The 12,679-nt window shown below is 40.9% G+C and overlaps 1 long non-coding RNA gene across 1 annotated transcript; it reads left to right on the top strand.

The window, feature by feature from the left end:
• Nucleotides 1-2,346: 2,346 nt before the first annotated feature.
• LOC127952343 (uncharacterized) lies at nucleotides 2,347-5,109 on the top strand. The gene is made up of 2 exons (XR_008152922.1): nucleotides 2,347-4,477; nucleotides 4,573-5,109. It is a non-coding gene; the product is annotated as an uncharacterized LOC127952343 (long non-coding RNA).
• Nucleotides 5,110-12,679: the final 7,570 nt, after the last annotated feature.

The following is a 12,679-nucleotide window of genomic DNA, read 5'->3' as shown; positions in this document are numbered from 1 at the left end:
GCCAGTAGGGTCGTGACCTCCGCGCGCATGATAGGGGCATCTTTGCCCACCATTGTTGCGCGGACACCCCGAAACCTGGGGGGACGCCGGGTGAACTGAATCGCGTACCCGAGCCTGAGCGTCCGGATGAGCCAGCGGGAAGGCCTGGGGCGCTCTAGCCAGGCTCCCAGAAACCAAACCAGCGGGATCGGTGGGGCACCGTGAGTAAAGCAGAGTTTTTTTTAAAAGGTGTGGTTCCCTTTTAGGCAAGTTGTAAATAGATTTGTAAATGGAATTTTATATAATGATGAGTGTAATTGGAAATCCAATGTAATACATTTATATATATATATATATATATACACACATACATATATACAGGAGAGCACGGAGCACTACCAAGACAGGACGCCGAGCACCGAACACCCAAACCACCTCACAGCACCGGCAGTTCTCACACGGATTCTTTAATAAATGCACCCTTCGGGGAATTTACCCTCCTTTACGTGTTGTGTCCTACTTCACCCCGCCACAATGGTGGAAAATGCGTGCAACTCAGTGAAGTGGACACCGATGACACTACCCCTCACCACGTGCAACGAGTCAATTGGTTTGGATTTCTTTGTTTGTTTGTTTTTTCCACTCACAGTCTCTACCTGACAAATCTTCTCTGGTTCCCCAGGTGGCGCACCTCCCCCGACGATGGAAGAGCTGCTAAAACATGTCACCGTGGTGAGCATCCGCCAGCAACAAATCATGGAATACATGGCCGCCCGGCAGGGGGAATCCGAGCGAGAGTTGGCCATGCTCCCCCTGACCGGAGCCCCGTGCACTCCGCTACCAGACCCCCGTGTCCAAGCAACCCAGCTGCTGCCCAGGATGACTGCCCAGGATGACTGCCCATGATGACGTGACCCTTCGAGGGGATTGGGATGGATTTGGTCGGGCCGCTGCCAAAGTCCGCCTGGGGGCACGAACACATCCTGGTAGTTGTGGACTATGCCACCCGTTACCCTGAGGTTATCCCCCTCCGGAAGGCGACAACCAAGGCTATAGCCCAGGAGCTCTTCCTCCTTTTCAGCCGGGTCGGCATCCCGTCACAGATCCTGACTGACCACGGTACCCCCTTCATGTCCCGGATGATGGCAGATGTCTGCAAGCTACTGAAGGTACAACAGCTCCGCACCACGGTGTACCACCCCCAGACCGACGGGCTCGTCGAGTGTTTTAATCAAACCTTGAAGAAGATGCTGCACTGAGGGGCAGCCGAAGACAAAAGGGACTGGGACCAGATGCTCCCCTACGTGCTCTTCGGCATTCGGGAAATCCCTCAGGCCTCCACGGGCTTCACCCCCTTCGAACTGCTCTTCGGCCGACAGCCCCACAGACTGCTCGACGTGGCCCGAGAGGCCTGGGAACAACAACCGGCGGTACACCGAACCACCATCGAGCATGTGCGTGAAATGAGGGAACGGATTGATAGAGTGATGCCCGTCGTCCGGGAACATATGGTGTGAGCACAACAAGTGCAGCAACGCAGTAAATCGGGCGGCCCAACCACGGGAGTTCCAGCGGGGAGACCACGTCCTGGTCCTTGTGCCCACAGCTGCATGCAAGTTCCTAGATACCTGACAAGGCCCTTATACAGTCACAGAAAAAGTTGTCCTCGTTATGTACCATGTGCGGCAGCCCGGTAGGAGAAGATAGGCTCAGCTGTATCACATTAATCTGCTGAAGAGCTGGTCAGTCAGTTTCCGGATGTGTTCTCTCCCCAGCCTGGGTGGACCCACGTACTGGAACACGATGTCCGCACACCACCGGGAACCATCGTCCGGCAGCGGCCCTGCCGTGTCTCGGAGGCTCTGTGACACGCCATCGAGGAGGAGGTACAGGAGATGCTGAGGTTAGGGGTGAACGAACCATCGCACAGCCCATGGTCCAGCCCCATCGTCATGGTCCCGAAACCCGACAACACCCTCCGCTTCTGTAACGACTTCCGCCGCCTGAACGAGGTCTCCGAGTTTGATTGCTATCCGATGCCCCGCGTCGATGAGCTGCTGGACCGGTTGGTAAGGGCCTGGTTCATATCAACTCTCGACCTTACCAAGGGCTACTGGGAAGTCCCACTGACGGAACAGGCTAAACCTAAGACGGCCTTCTCCACCCCAAGCGGCCACTGGCAGTACCGGGTCCTTCCCTTCGGCCACGGGGCCCCAGCCACCTATATATATATATATATATATATATATATATATATATATATATATGTATATAAATAAATTGAAACCCTCAAATAAGTACTATATATATATATATATATATATATATATATATATATATATATATATATAGTACTTATTTGGAACAAGCGCGCTAATAGACAGAGCAGCTTTATCTCTGTCCAGTTTTCCTATCTACTGTATTAATCAATGCATATGTATTATACAGTACATTCATTGTGGAAGTTACTCTAATTATATTTGTTTTGATTACAGTTAATTGTTATACTTGAATATTATTTGTATATCTTTATTTGGTAGAGACACCACACACACATATGCGTAGCAGAATTTCTTCATGACATTTTCCTTTAGTGTTGTTCTATGATTAGACTTGTATTTACAGGCACAACAGTCACACTGGTGAATTTCACAAATCTTTTGCCTCTTTTGTTATTATTATTGAGAACTGGTGCAACTTGTCCTAAAAAAAAAGCATATTTCGTAAGCTTCTAAAACATTTCAGAGAAAAAAAAATTAATACTGCAAGAAAAAGTAATGCTGTGAATTGTTTTTTTAAGCTTTTAGCCAGTACCCCCATTCCCATGTGTTCCATGGGACACACAGCTGAAAGTGCTCTACCTAACTTATAATTGTAACAGTTACCTACTTCAGTGTGTTACAAACATAATTTTGGTGTCTTTGGAAAAAATACCCTTTAGGTTTTACTTTTTATCAACCAGATTTGATAATGCTCAAAAATATTAAAAGTTTTAGACACATACATAAAATACATGAAATGAGTCCTAGAGCATCCTAGAAAAGTAATGGTTTGAAAGTCACGTCTCATGAGTTTCTTTTTCAAATCTGAAGAAGATATCATGATAAATGAGACTCCTGCAAATATTTTTATAAGACTATGTCAAATCAACGTAAAACACACTTTAACATATATAAAAACTGTTGAAAAATAAAACAAAGAAAAAGACGATCGCTATAAGTACCGCCTCCATCAGCTGACAGGTGCGTCAGAGCGGGTCACGAGGGAGCGCAAAAATTCAGTGGACCCTTAGCTTTCTAACGGAACCGGGATTTACAGCTGTGGATGTGTTTATGAATCGTTATTACGACGGATCTGGTAATACTGTCTTTATAAGCTTTCCATTGAAAAACAGCGATCTGTCGTCGATGCTTGAGGCTTAAATCTTTTTATAATGATTCATAGTTTGTCAAGATTAAATTTGTCCCGTTTCATTTAATCTATTCGTAAACACTGACACGTGCGAGTTTAGGGGCTTTCAGGACGCCTGCATTCTGGTGCTGGCTAACAGGTTTATCACATTTGTGAATGAGACAAGCCATCTGCACATGCTCAGACCTGAGAGACCTTGAATGCAAACCACATCCTGATTTGCTCAAGATACAAGATCTGCTGTAATATTTGAGGATTTTACCAAATCAGCTCACCTGTTCAAATAGATCACTTCAAACTCCTAGACAAACCATGGATTTTGAGAACAGCAAAGAAGGATGTAAAAACTGCAAAAAGAATCGCAAACAAAAGAAGCATCTCAAACTAAGCAAGCCAAAGGCAGACGTGAAGAAGAAACCTTGGGGGAGAAACCATGTTCAGTCGTGTGTCCAGTTCTCCTCTGGCCTGTCGAAACCAAGCCATGCTGGTTACACGGGTATTTTTATAAAAAAATTTTCATTTAATTTTTCGTTTTAAAAACAATCTCCATCCACATGAAAATGCAAACGCATGCTATGAAGCACAGTCAAGAGCATGTCAAACCAACAGGTGGCTATATAAGCTCAACCATAAAGCCATGATGGCCAATCAGAAGCCTGAAAAAGTAGGTGGAAGTAACAGTAAGGCCCAATAAAATAAAATTTTCTCCAAATTCAATTTTTTCCGTTTTATTTTTTCTTGACCCTTTTTAATGGTAAAATTGAAATTGTATTAATCAAAAAGCACAGAATTATTGTTGCTTAATTCTGTGTTAAGTAACTTTATGGGGTGCTGGCACTGGAGGGTCAGGCACAGCAAAGCACTTTGGGGATGGCATGCTTGACTGAGGAACTGTCGGCGGGCTTGCCACATAAATGACTGGCTGATTTGATTTGGGAACAGCCGGCAGGATCGACACGGGAACAACAGGCTGATTTGACTGGTGAATGGCCGGCAGATGGGTCCTTCATCAGAGGCTTTCCAGACACCGGATGACTGCCTCCTTCCAGCCGAGGATCATGGTTCATTCCTCTATTTCATCTTGGAGGTATGAACGGGAAAAACAAAACACTTTAACAAATGGAAAAAAAATGGAGAGAAAACGTGCAGCTTACTTTCAGTTTGTGCCGGCTGTTCTTTCAGGATACACAGGAGCAAGGAACTAGGAGAAGCAGGAGTATTACCATCAAACAGTCTTAAATCACAGACGTGGAATCACATGGAGAGGAGGGAAATTACATATATAACAGCCGACAAAGGAGCTCTCATCTGTGAACACTATTTATTCACAGGATATGATGGGAAGACGAAGAACACCTGGAACTAGTGTTCCAAAGTCTTTCTGCTGGGAGACGTTGGGCTTTACATTCTGCAGGAGGGAATCTGCAGTTTGGAAAAAACAAAACAGGAAGATTACTTAGAATGGCTTACATATAGTTATCTCTACTTGTTAATCCGGGGTAGGATGGCACAGAAAAAGTGGTAACACTTTAGAACAAGGAACACATTCACTATTTTTTTTTTTTTTTTTTTTATTGTCAGTTCAATGATCAGAAGTACACAGATACAGTGTCAGACATACAAAATAAGAACAAAGCAAAATACAATGGAAAGGAAGAAGGAAAAAAAAAAAAAAAGGTCAAATGATAAAATACATTACAAGTACAGGGAATCACAAATTAGAGAGTCAAGGAAGGTTCTTTATATAATGCCAAAGAGGTGACCATATCCGCCAAAAGTCATCAGATTTTCGGTGCACGTCATATGTAAGTTTCTCAAGCGGGAGTAATATAGATATTTTAGACATCCACATTTTGAAAGAAGGAACCTGAGGAGATGACCATAATAGTAGTATGCATTTCTTTGCCAGATACACCAAAATTAAGAACATATGTTTCACATGAGAATCAAACACTGTCTCAACTCCAACAGATAACATGTACAATTCCAAGGAGAAACAAAACTGTAACCCAAAGAGTTCTTGTAAAAAGTTATGTATTTTGTTCCAAAAAGGGATGATTCTGCAACAGTACCAAAAACAGTGAAGAAATGTTCCCTTATGTTTTTTGCAATTAAAACATAGGCCAGTCGAATTTCTATAGATTTTCTTTAAACGTAATGGTGTGAGATAAATTCTATTGATGAATTTGTAGTTAAGTTCGTGAACTCCCAATGAATTACATTTAAAGTATAAGTTGTTAATTAGGGCGATCCAATCATCATTGTCAATTTCATGACCTAAGTCCTTTTCCCAAACGTTCTTCAAACTATCTAATGAGGAAGTACATGTATCAGAAAGGGCATCATATATCACTGAGATTATTCCCTTGGAAAAATTGTTTGTCACAATTTGTTCAATGGCAGTAAGTTTGAGTCTTAGTTTACAATTATCTGATAAAGGTTTTATAAAGTGACGCAACTGGAGATATTTGAAAAAGTTTGCTTGTGGTATATTATATTGACATGAAAGTTGTTGGAAAGATTTTAATGTATTCTCTAAAAAAAGGCAAGATATAGTTGAGATCCCTAATTTAGACCAGTCTGAAGAACACATTCACTATTAACTACTAAATTTTCCTCAATAAATAAATTGTTAAGTTTAAGTATTGAGTAGAATTAGGGATGTAGAATAAGGTAATATAGAAAGCATTAATATGTGCTTAATAAGTACTAATAATTGGCTAATGTTCTAGTAATATGCATGCTAATAAGCAATTAGTTAAGTGATCCTACAATAAACTGTTGCCGAAAAAGTTATACCTCGGATTTAATTCTTAAGATTAATTCTAGACACAGGTAACATTTTAAAGACAAAAAAATAATTAAAATTTTGCTAATTGTCATGCTATCATTAAATAGTTGGCAACTTACCATCAAAATAAAAATGCCACAGCATGACCCATCTGTTTGGACTGTAACATGAATCAATTCCATCATCTAATGATCCACATACATCAGTACTCGACATACAAAACACTATAATGTTGAGAGTCAACAAATAATAATAATAAAAAAAATCTTAACATTACAAAATAAGCAATACAAATGGGTAAAAGTGAACCAAAAATAAGTTCAGTAGCACCGATAAAACCAACAAGATTAAACTCCAATGCATAATCTATTCATGCCGCACTGCATGCTGGGTACCTTCAAGTCAAGTCAAGTCACCTTTATTTATATGGTGCTTTAAACAAAATACATTGCGTCAAAGCAACTGAACAACATTCTTTAGGAAAACAGTGTGCAATCAAGTCAACAATATCGCTGTAGATGAAGTGACCCCAACTAAGCAAGCCAGAGGCGACAGCAGCAAGGAACCGAAACTCCATCGGTGACCGAAGTGAGAAAAAAACCTTGGGAGAAACCAGGCTCAGTTGGGGGGCAGTTCTCCTCTGACCAGACGAAACCAGTAGTTCAATTCCAGGCTGCAGCAAAGTCAGATTGTGCAGAAGAATCATCTGTTTCCTGTGGTCTTGTCCTGGTGGTCCTCTGAGACAAGGTCTTTACAGGGGATCTGTATCTGGGGCTCTAGTTGTCCTGGTCTCCGCTGTCTTACAGGGTTATACTGGTCCTTTCTAGGTGCTGATCCAACATCATGTCTGGATACGTACTGGATCCGGGTGACTGCAGTGACCCTCTGATGGATCTGGTGGCTACGGTGACCTCGGAACAAGAGAGAAATAGACAAATATTAGCGTAGATGCCATTCTTCTAATAATGTAGCAACTATATTGGGTGTTATGCAAAGTGTTCCCGGTAATGGTTTACCTAATTAATGCAGCTTAAAAATCCTTTAACGGATTTGAATATTAGAAGCATATTAGTGTGTTATGTGTAAACCAGGTTAAAGAGATGGGTCTTTAATCTAGATTTAAACTGCAAGAGTGTGTCTGCCTCCCGAACAATGTTAGGTAGGTTATTCAGGTTATTATTAAACCATTCAGGTTTAAAAATATATATAATTATTTAATATATTGTTTTTATACTAGGGTAGGTGTTACATCCTTAGGGACGTTTAGTGTTTCTGTGTGTTTTGTTTTTCTCTTTTCTGTGTTTTTTTGCATCCCTCTTACTGTCACTAACAGGATGTTACTGATTTGCTGTTTTACCTGTCAATCATCTATGATGAGTTGATTGGCTGTGCCCTGTGAGGGCATGATCCTCATCATCCAGATGCTTGACACCTGGGGAAGCGCTATTCAAGGGAGACGCTGCTATTGCAAGGGAGAGACTTTTCGCCTTGTGATGTGGCCTGTTTTGCTTTGTTTGACTTATTTTTGTTAAGCGACTTTGTTATGTGAATATTGCCTGTTGTGACTGCCCTAATAACACCTTATGTGTGAGCTTTGAAAGTTTTAAACCGCTCTTTTAAGCTGGGAGGAGAGGGGCTTAGATAAGCATGTCACATGACATACATTTACACATTTAGATGGAATTTTGTCTATGCACACTAGTTTAGGGATTTGTTCCACCCTCTGTATTTTTGGTTTGGTTAGTTAGAGCAGCTTAGTTTTTCTTTTCTTTGATCTCTTAATTTTAGTTTAGGAGTAGATGGAAATGGTTTCGATAGTTTCCTTTTTGATTTTGTTATTTTATTTTGTGTGGCACAATCCAGGTTTACCTTTTGTTCTCCTCAGTTCCTAAAAAAAATATTTGTGTAAATATTATTTTTCTTTATTCCTATGTAAAATAGTTGTTTAACATTTATTAAATTAACTTTATGTGAATATTTCGTGTCTCTCGTTTTTCTAATTTCATTAAGTAATAGTGTTGACAGGTGCCTGGACTGGTTTAATGTTCCCCTTCTCAATCCCTAGATTGTTAACAGCCGAAGAAGGGTCGTAACAGTAGGCATAAACAATAAAGTAGGTTCTACACTATCAAGTCAACCCCTGAATATTGAATCAGTTTATAATAACTTGAAATAACCAGTTAATAGTCATTCATATTCAGTAAGAATACAATTGTCTAGATTGGCAATATGCAGGTAAAAATACGTTTTTTAAACATTACTTTAAAACTACATTTAAGCAGTAAAAGTACATTTAAAAAAAAAATTTTCATTCATGAATATAACATGGAAAATGAGACATGGTTAACAGTATGTCTCTTGGTTGAAAACAAGAACACTTCTAACATAAAAATGACATTAAATTATCACAAGGGATTTCCAGTAGATGGCAGCAAAGGACCAAGCATTAGCTTATTTGCTATATCCACTCCCTTTTATAATTGTTTTAGTGTGTTTTAGAATTTTTTTGGACTTAAGCATAGCAAGAGTATGAAATGTCATTAAATCTCATGATATTTAGATTAACTTTTAGATGTATTTACATGTACTTCCGGATGATGGCAACGCGTTCACAAGCAGTGGCTTCTCTCTGTCCCGTCATGGTGTTTTTTTGTTTTGTGAGTTTTGTATGCCTTGATCACGTCTACTTGTATTTATGCGCACAAACAGCTGTGATTGTTCTGCTCGATGGCAGCAGAAAACTCCGCACACGTCGAAGAGCTGCAGGACCTCAGTCTGCTCTGGAGGCCTTCACCATCACCGATCCCCGCTGCTGCATCTCGCCCACAGCAGAAGCGCCACAAGTGGCTTGAGAGGAAGCTGAATAGGGGTAAGTGCGGAGGTATCCGGGCTAGGCTAATTGCTAAACCACACAAGCCAGCTATCTCCACAATAATACTGGCTAACATACACACTTTGGACAATAAACTGGATTATATCCGATTACTTCACTCAACTCAAAGGACTGTAAGAGACTGTTTTGTTTTTGTGCAAATGGCTTTGCAACATGGCTGAGCCCCCTCCTCTTCACTCTGACCCATGACTGCACACAGTCACACAACTCCAACCTCTTCATTAAGTTTGCAGATGACACGACTGTGGTGGGTCTCATTAGCAGCCGACAAAAGACAAACTACAGGAGCGTGGTGTGCCACCTGGCCGGGTGGTGCAGGGACAACAATCTCTCTCTCTGAACATGGAGAAGACGAAGGAGATTGTTGTAGACTTAAGGGGAGCACACACTCCTGGGTTCCTGGGTGTGCACATCACAGAAGACCACTCCTGGACTGAAAACACCACAGCACTGGCCAAGAAATCAAATCAGCGTCTCTACTTCCTCCGCAAACTGAGGAGAGCCAGAGCCCCACCCCCCATCATGTACACCTTCTACTGAGGCACCATCGAGAGCATCCTGTCGAGCTGCATCACTGTGTGTTATGGTGCCTGCAATGTGTCCTGCCGAAGACCCTTCAACTCATAGTGAGGGCAGCTGAGAAGATCATTGGTGTCTCTCCCCTCTCTCCAGGACATTTATGGAACCCATCTCAACCATAAAGCCCTCTGCATTGCAGGTGATCCCACACACCCACCACACAGCTTCTTCAGTCTGCTGCCATCAGGGAGGAGACTGCGTTGATATTTGTTGTTTTTAGGTTCAGCCAATGAACAGTATTAATATTTAATAATACTAATAAAACCTGTCAATTAGACAACGTTATTATATTTTACTTTTCTGTCCCCCCACTTCTGAAATGATTGAGAATCACAATTTTTTTTTCAAATAGAGATCACATATCTCCCACTATTCTGAACACACAACTAAACAAAATAACATGTAATTTACTAAAATGTCAATTGATGCAGTATATTTATTTATTTATTTATTATACAAAATCTGCACCTATTCTGTGGATAATGAGATTTCTTAATTCAATTCTAATTTATTTGTATAGAGCTTTTTACGATACAAATCATTGCAAAGCAACTTTACAGAAAATTAAGTTTCTACATTATTTAGTAGTGGCTTATAAGTGGTGACAAAACAGAGAAATTATCTTTACTGAAGCAGCAGAAGTTAAGTAACAGATTGCAAACACTTCTGGCCCATTTTAGAGTGAACTAAATATGCAAGACTGGTTTTATATGTCTCTGTTTATAACAAGGTGTTCATCCTTTGCTGGGCTGTTTTATAAATAAATGGGGGCATAAATTAAAAGTATACCCACTTCTCCAGGCACCACTACACGACTGCTAATGTCAACCCATTTTTCATTCTCAGTCAGAATGCATTGTCTGTTTGACGTCATGATCGAGCGTGCTTGAGTGTCTGCTGCTGAAACTGTGGCTCCACATTTGTTTGATCGTGATTATTTGTAATTACAGATATTATATCACATAGATTTACATTACATTTATATTTAGTTATTTAGCATACACTTTTATCCAAAGCCACTTACAAATGAGAACAAACAACGAGATTACTGTCTAGACAGCTTTAATAATAATAATAATACATTTTTTTTGTAATGCGCTTTTCTTAAACCCAAAGCGCTACAGTAAAAAAGTAATAAATAAAATAAAACAAAACACCAAAAGCAATACAACAATTCATTAAGGAAAGTCTTGAATAAATGTGACTTAATCAACTTTTTAAAATCACCCAACGTTGGTGCATTTCTGACGTGCAGAGAAAGTACATTCCATAGCTTAGGGCTTTATATGAAGTCCCATGAGGTGCCTTGTATGTTAAAATAAGAATTTTAAAATCCATTCTCGCATTTACGGGAAGCCAGTGTAATTGTGAAAGAACCGGTGTAATGTGTTCACGAGGAGAAGTACAAGTGAGCACACGTGCGGCAGAATTTTGTATATACTGAAGCTTGTTCAATGATTTAGCTGGAAGGCCAGAGAACAAGGCATTACAATAATCTAATCTACTTGTTATGAAGGCATGTATAAGCCTTTCTGTGTCTGCAAAAGAGAGAAAAGGTCTAAGTCGAGCTATGTTTCTCAGGTGGAAAAATGCAGTTTTAGAGATGTGTTTTATGTGTGCTTCAAATGATAATTGTGGATCAAAAATGACACCAAGATTTTGCACCTGTGAAGTGGGCATTACCGTACAGGAATCAACAATCAAACTGACCTGCTCGGCCTTACGAGTAGCTGCCACTGTACCAATCTGCATCAGTTCAGTTTTGGAGCCATTCAGCTTCAGGAAGTTGTTATGCATCCAGATACTGATCTCTGCTAAACAACCACGCCAAGCTATTAATGAGCAATGGACATCAGGACTAGTGGTGATGTAAATCTGCGTATCATCAGCATAGCAGTGATACCCAAGACCATGTTTCCTAATGATCTGCCCAAGTGGAAGCATATAAATATTAAATAATATTGGACCCAATACTGAACCCTGAGGAACTCCCTGTCGAACAGGCACGGTATCTGATTTGTAGTTACCCAAGCCAACAAACTGGGCATGATTTGTTAAATAAGACCAAAACCAATTGAGGACAGCTCCAGAAAGACCCAATCAATTTTCCAGCCTGTCAAGCAGAAGATAGTGACATATAGTGTCAAAAGCAGCACTGAGGTCTAACAAGACCAAAATACTGCATGCACCTGAATCCGGCGTGATAAGATCATTTACGACCCTAATTAAAGCGGTTTCAGTACTATGCCCTCTTCTGAACCCAGATTGAAAAGGTTCAAAGAGACTGTTCAGAGCTAGATGATTACTTAACTGAACAGCCACAACACGCTCAAGAACTTTAGGCAAGAATGGGAGGTTAGAAATCGGCCTGTAATTGGATAAATCAGAAACATCACAACCAGTCTTCTTAGGGACTGGTGTAATGGCAGCTATTTTTAGTTCTGGAGGAACAATTCCAGAAGTCAATGACAAATTCACAATTGAAGTCATAAAAGGGCAGATTGATAAAATCTGATTTATATATTTGATACAAATATTGCAGCCAAGCCACCACCCTTACCCGAAGCTCAAGGCACGTCAATATATTTATATCCAGATGGGGCACACATGTTCAAATTAAGATAGTCATTGTCTTTATGCCAAGTTTCACTGAGACAGAGAATATCAATTTTCCTGTCAAGGATAGTGTCAGTGATAAGTGCCGTTTTATTGTTTATTGACCTCGTGTTGAAGTGAGCAAGTCGCATAGTGCTACAGCACACATTCGCCGCGGGTTTTTGAGAGAGAACCTCTGGATAGCATAGGTTACCATGGCTGATTCCACGGCAACCAGAAGTACGACGCAGCGAGTGCCTGCGGTTCGACCAAAATGCTGTGATTCCGGCACCGGCAGTAGAGCGACTCTGACGAGAGCCTCTATGATTATAACTAGGCCGGCGGAGGAGCTGCATGGAACTCAAAGTTTGTATGACGCTCATATCCGGATGGCCATGGTGTCCCAGGGACAACAGATCAGAGAGAGAGTA

This window comes from Carassius gibelio, chromosome B3, assembly GCF_023724105.1.
Source record: "Carassius gibelio isolate Cgi1373 ecotype wild population from Czech Republic chromosome B3, carGib1.2-hapl.c, whole genome shotgun sequence".
Taxonomy (NCBI): domain Eukaryota; kingdom Metazoa; phylum Chordata; class Actinopteri; order Cypriniformes; family Cyprinidae; genus Carassius; species Carassius gibelio.
This window is presented reverse-complemented; position numbering and strand designations above follow the sequence as displayed.